Here is a 6,515-nt window from a genome sequence, read left to right on the forward strand (position 1 = left end):
TCCTATCCTATCCTCTATCCTATCCTATCCTCTATCCTATCCTATCCTCTATCATATCCTATCCTCTATCCTATCCTATCCTCTATCCTATCATATCCTCTATCCTATCCTATCCTCTATCTATCCTATCCTCTATCCTATCCTATCCTCTATCCTATCCTATCAGCTAGTCTATCCTATCCTCAATCCTATCCTATCCTCTATCCTCTCCTATCCTTTATACTATCCAATCCTCTATCCAATCCTCTATCCTATCCTCTATCCTATCCTATCCTATCCTCTATCCTATCCTATCCTCTATCCTATCCTATCCTCTATCCTATCCTATCTACAATCCTATCCTATCCTCTATCCTATCCTATCCTCTATCCTATCCTATCCTCTATCCTATCATATCCTCTATCCTATCCTATCCTCTATCTATCCTATCCTCAATCCTATCCTGTCTTCTATCCTATCCTATCCTCTATCCTCTCCTATCCTTTATACTATCCAATCCTCTATCCAATCCTCTATCCTATCCTATCCTCTATCCTATCATATCCTCTATCCTATCCTATCCTCTATCTATCCTATCCTCTATCCTATCCAACCCTCTATCCTATCCTATCCTCTATCCTATCCTATCCTCTATCCTATCCTATCCTCTATCCTGTCCTATCCTCTATCCTGTCCTATCCTCTATCCTATCCTATCCTCTATCCTATCCTATCCTCTATCCTATCATATCCTCTATCCCATCCTATCCTCTATCTATCCTATCCTCTATCCTATCCTATCCTCTATCCTATCCTATCAGCTATCCTATCCTATCCTCAATCCTATCCTATCATCTATCCTCTCCTATCCTTTATACTATCCAATCCTCTATCCAATCCTCTATCCTATCCTCTATCCTATCCAATCCTCTATCCTATCCGATCCTCTACCCTACCCAATCCTATATCCTATCCTCTATCCTTTATACTATCCAATCCTCTATCCAATCCTCTATCCTATCCTCTATCCTATCCAATCCTCTATCCTATCCGTTCCTCTACCCTACCCAATCCTATATCCTATCCTCTATCCTATCCTATCCTCTATCCTATCATATCCTCTATCCTATCCTATCCTCTATCTATCCTATCCTCTATCCTATCCTATCCTCTATCCTATCCTATCCTCTATCCTATCCTATCCTCTATCCTGTCCTATCCTCTATCCTGTCCTATCCTCTATCCTATCCTGTCCTCTATCCTATCCTATCCTCTATCCTATCATATCCTCTATCCTATCCTATCCTCTATCTATCCTATCCTCTATCCTATCCTATCCTCTCTCCTATCCTATCCTCTATCGTCTCCTGTCCTCTATCCTATCCTATCCTCTATCCTGTCCTAACCTCTATCCTATCCTATCCTCTATCCTATCCTATCCTCTAAGCTACCATATCCTCTATCCTATCCTATCCTCTATCTATCCTATCCTCTATCCTATCCTATCCTCTATCCTATCCTATCCTCTATCCTATCCTATCCTCTATCCTATCCTATCTTCTATCCTATCATATCCTCTATCCTATCCTATCCTCTACCCTATCCTATCCTCTATCCTATCCTATCCTCTATCCTATCCTATCCTCTATCCTATCCTATCCTCTATCATATCCTATCCTCTATCCTATCCTATCCTCTATCCTATCATATCCTCTATCCTATCCTATCCTCTATCTATCCTATCCTCTATCCTATCCTATCCTCTATCCTATCCTATCAGCTATTCTATCCTATCCTCAATCCTATCCTATCCTCTATCCTCTCCTATCCTTTATACTATCCAATCCTCTATCCAATCCTCTATCCTATCATCTATCCTATCCAATCCTCTATCCTATCCGATCCTCTACCCTACCCAATCCTATATCCTATCCTCTATCCTTTATACTATCCAATCCTCTATCCTATCCAATCCTCTATCCTATCCGATCCTCTACCCTACCCAATCCTATATCCTATCCTCTATCCTATCCTATCCTCTATCCTATCATATCCTCTATCCTATCCTATCCTCTATCTATGCTATCCTCTATCCTATCCTATCCTCTATCCTATCCTATCCTCTATCCTATCCTATCCTCTATCCTGTCCTATCCTCTATCCTGTCCTATCCTCTATCCTATCCTATCCTCTATCCTATCCTATCAGCTATCCTATCCTATCAGCTATCCTATCCTATCCTCAATCCTATCCTATCATCTATCCTCTCCTATCCTTTATACTATCCAATCCTCTATCCAATCCACTATCCTATCCTCTATCCTATCCAATCCTCTATCCTATCCGATCCTCCACCCTACCCAATCCTATATCCTATCCTCTATCCTATCCTATCCTCTATCCTATCATATCCTCTATCCTATCCTATCCTCTATCTATCCTATCCTCTATCCTATCCTATCCTCTATCCTATCCTATCCTCTATCCTATCCTATCCTCTATCCTATCCTATCCTCTATCCTATCCTATCCTCAATCCTATCCTATCCTCTATCCTATCCTATCGTCTATCCTATAAAATCCCCTATCCTATCCTATCGTCTATCCTATAAAATCCCCTATCCTATCCTCTATCCTATCCTATCGTCTATCCTATAAAATCCCCTATCCTATCCTATCGTCTATCCTATAAAATCCCCTATCCTATCCTCTATCCTATCCTATCCTATCCTCTATCCTATCCTATCCTCTATCCTATCCTATCCTCTATCCTATCCTATCCTCTATCCTATCATATCCTCTATCCTATCCTATCCTCTATCTATCCTATCCTCAATCCTATCCTATCTTCTATCCTATCCTATCCTCTATCCTCTCCTATCCTTTATACTATCCAATCCTCTATCCAATCCTCTATCCTATCCTATCCTCTATCCTATCATATCCTCTATCCTATCCTATCCTCTATCTATCCTATCCTCTATCCTATCCTACCCTCTATCCTATCCTATCCTCTATCCTATCCTATCCTCTAGCCTATCCTATCCTCTATCCTGTCCTATCCTCTATCCTGTCCTATCCTCTATCCTATCCTATCCTCTATCCTATCCTATCCTCTATCCTATCATATCCTCTATCCCATCCTATCCTCTATCTATCCTATCCTCTATCCTATCCTATCCTCTATCCTATCCTATCAGCTATCCTATCCTATCCTCAATCCTATCCTATCATCTATCCTCTCCTATCCTTTATACTATCCAATCCTCTATCCAATCCACTATCCTATCCTCTATCCTATCCTATCCTCTATCCTATCATATCCTCTATCCTATCCTATCCTCTATCTATCCTATCCTCTATCCTATCCTATCCTCTATCCTATCCTATCCTCTATCCTATCCTATCCTCTATCCTATCCTATCCTCTATCCTATCCTATCCTCAATCCTATCCTATCTTCTATCCTATCCTATCGTCTATCCTATAAAATCCCCTATCCTATCCTATCGTCTATCCTATAAAATCCCCTATCCTATCCTCTATCCTATCCTATCCTCTATCCTATCCTATCCTATCCTCTATCCTATCCTATCCTATCCTCTATCCTATCCTATCCTCTATCCTATCCTATCCTCTATCCTATCCTATCCTCTATCCTATCCTATCCTCTATCCTATCCTATCCTCAATCCTATCCTATCCTCTATCCTATCCTATCCTCTATCCTATCCTATCCTCTATCTATCCTATCCTCTATCCTATCCTATCCTCAATCATATCCTATCCTCTATCCTATCCTATCCTCTATCCTATCCGATCCTCTACACTACCCAATCCTATATCCTATCCTCTATCCTATCCTATCCTCTATCCTATGCTATCCTCTATCATATCCTATCCTCTATCCTATCCTATCCTCTATCCTATCCTATCCTATCCTCAATCCTATCCTATCCTCTATCCTATCCTATCCTCTATCCTATCCTATCCTCTATCCTATCATATCCTCTATCCTATCCTATCCTCTATCCTATCCTATCCTCTATCCTATCCTATCCTCTATCCTATCCTATCATCTATCTATCCTATCCTCTATCCTATCCTATCCTCTATCCTATCCTATCCTCTATCCTATCCTATCAGCTATCCTATCCTATCCTCAATCCTATCCTATCCTCTATCCTCTCCTATCCTTTATACTATCCAATCCTCTATCCAATCCTCTATCCTATCCTCTATCCTATCCTATCCTCTATCCTATCCTATCCTCTATCATATCCTATCCTCTATCCTATCCTATCCTCTATCCTATCCTATCCTCTATCCTATCCTATCCTCAATCCTATCCTATCCTCAATCCTATCCTATCCTCTATCCTCTCCTATCCTTTATACTATCCAATCCTCTATCCAATCCTCTATCCTATCCTCTGTCCTATCCAATCCTCTATCCTATCCGATCCTCTACCCTACCCAATCCTATATCCTATCCTCTATCCTATCCTATCCTCTATCCTATCCTATCCTCTATCCTGTCCTATCCTCTATCCTGTCCTATCATCTATCATATCCTATCCTCTATCTATCCTATCCTCGATCCTATCCTATCCTCTATCCTATCCTATCAGCTATCCTATCCGATCCTCTACCCTACCCAATCCTATATCCTATCCTCTATCCTTTATACTATCCAATCCTCTATCCAATCCTCTATCCTATCCTCTATCCTATCCAATCCTCTATCCTATCCGATCCTCTACCCTACCCAATCCTATATCCTATCCTCTATCCTATCCTATCCTCTATCCTATCATATCCTCTATCCTATCCTATCCTCTATCCTATCCTATCCTCTATCCTATCCTATCCTCTATCCTATACTATCCTCTATCCTATCCTATCCTCTAATCTGTCCTATCCTCCATCCTGTCCTGTCCTCTATCCTATCCTATCCTCTATCCTATCCTATCCTCTATCCTATCCTATCCTCTATCCTATCCTATCCTCTATCCTATCCTATCCTCTATCCTATCCTATCCTCTATCCTATTCTATCCTCTATCCTATCCTATCCTCTATCCTATCCTATCCTCTATCCTATCATATCACCCATCCGATTGTATCCTCTATCCTATTCTATACTCTATCCTATCCAATCCGCTATCCTATCCTATTATCTATCCTATCCTATCCTCTCTCCTATCCTATCCTCTATCGTCTCCTGTCCTCTATCCTATCCTCTATAGTCTCCTATCCGCTATCCTATCCTATCCGATCCTCTATCCTATCCTATTCTCTATCCTATCCTCTATCCTATCCTATGCTCTATCGTCTGCTCTATCCTGTCCTATCCACTATCCTATCCTATCCTCTATCCTTTCCTATCCTCTATCCTTTCCTATCCTCTATCCTATCCTATCCTCTATCCTATCCTACCCTCTATCCTATCCTATCCTCAATCCTATCCTATCCTCTATCCCATCCTATCCTCTATCCTATCCAATCCCCTATCCTATCCTCTATCCTATCCTATCCTCTATCCTATCCTATCCTCTATCCTATCCTATCCTCTATCCTATCCTATCCTCTATCCTATCATATCCTCTATCCTATCCTATCCTCTATCTATCCTATCCTCTATCCTATCCTATCCTCTATCCTATCCTATCAGCTATCCTATCCTATCCTCAATCCTATCCTATCCTCTATCCTCTCCTATCCTTTATACTATCCAATCATCTATCCAATCCTCTATCCTATCCAATCCTCTATCCTATCCGATCCTCTACCCTACCCAATCCAATATCCTATCCTCTATCCTATCCTATCCTCTATCCTGTCCTACCCTCTATCCTGTCCTATCCTCTATCCTGTCCTATCCTCTATCCTATCCTATCCTCTATCCTATCCTATCCTCTATCCTATCATATCCTCTATCCTATCCTATCCTCTATCTATCCTATCCTATATCCTATCCTATCAGCTATCCTATCCTATCCTCAATCCTATCCTATCCTCTATCCTCTCTTATCCTTTATACTATCCAATCCTCTATCCAATCCACTATCCTATCCTCTATCCTATCCAATCCTCTATCCTATCCTATCCTCTATCCTATCCTATCCTCTATCCTATCCTATCCTCTATCCTATCCTATCCTCTATCCTATCCTATCCTCTATCCTATCCTATCCTATCCTCTATCCTATCCTATACTCTATCCTATCCTCTATCCTATCCTCTATCCTATCCTATCCTCTATCCTATCCTATCCTCTATCCTATCCTATTATCTATCCTATCCTCTATCCTATCCTATTATCTATCCTATCCTATCCTCTCTCCTATCCTATCCTCTATCGTCTCCTGTCCTCTATCCTATCCTCTATAGTCTCCTATCCGCTATCCTATCCTATCCGATCCTCTATCCTGTCCTATTCTCTATCCTATCCTCTATCCTATCCTATGCTCTATCGTCTGCTCTATCCTGTCCTATCCACTATCCTATCCTATCCTCTATCCTTTCCTATCCTCTATCCTA

This window comes from Halictus rubicundus, chromosome 2 (assembly GCF_050948215.1).
Source record: "Halictus rubicundus isolate RS-2024b chromosome 2, iyHalRubi1_principal, whole genome shotgun sequence".
Classification (NCBI taxonomy): Eukaryota; Metazoa; Arthropoda; class Insecta; order Hymenoptera; family Halictidae; genus Halictus; species Halictus rubicundus.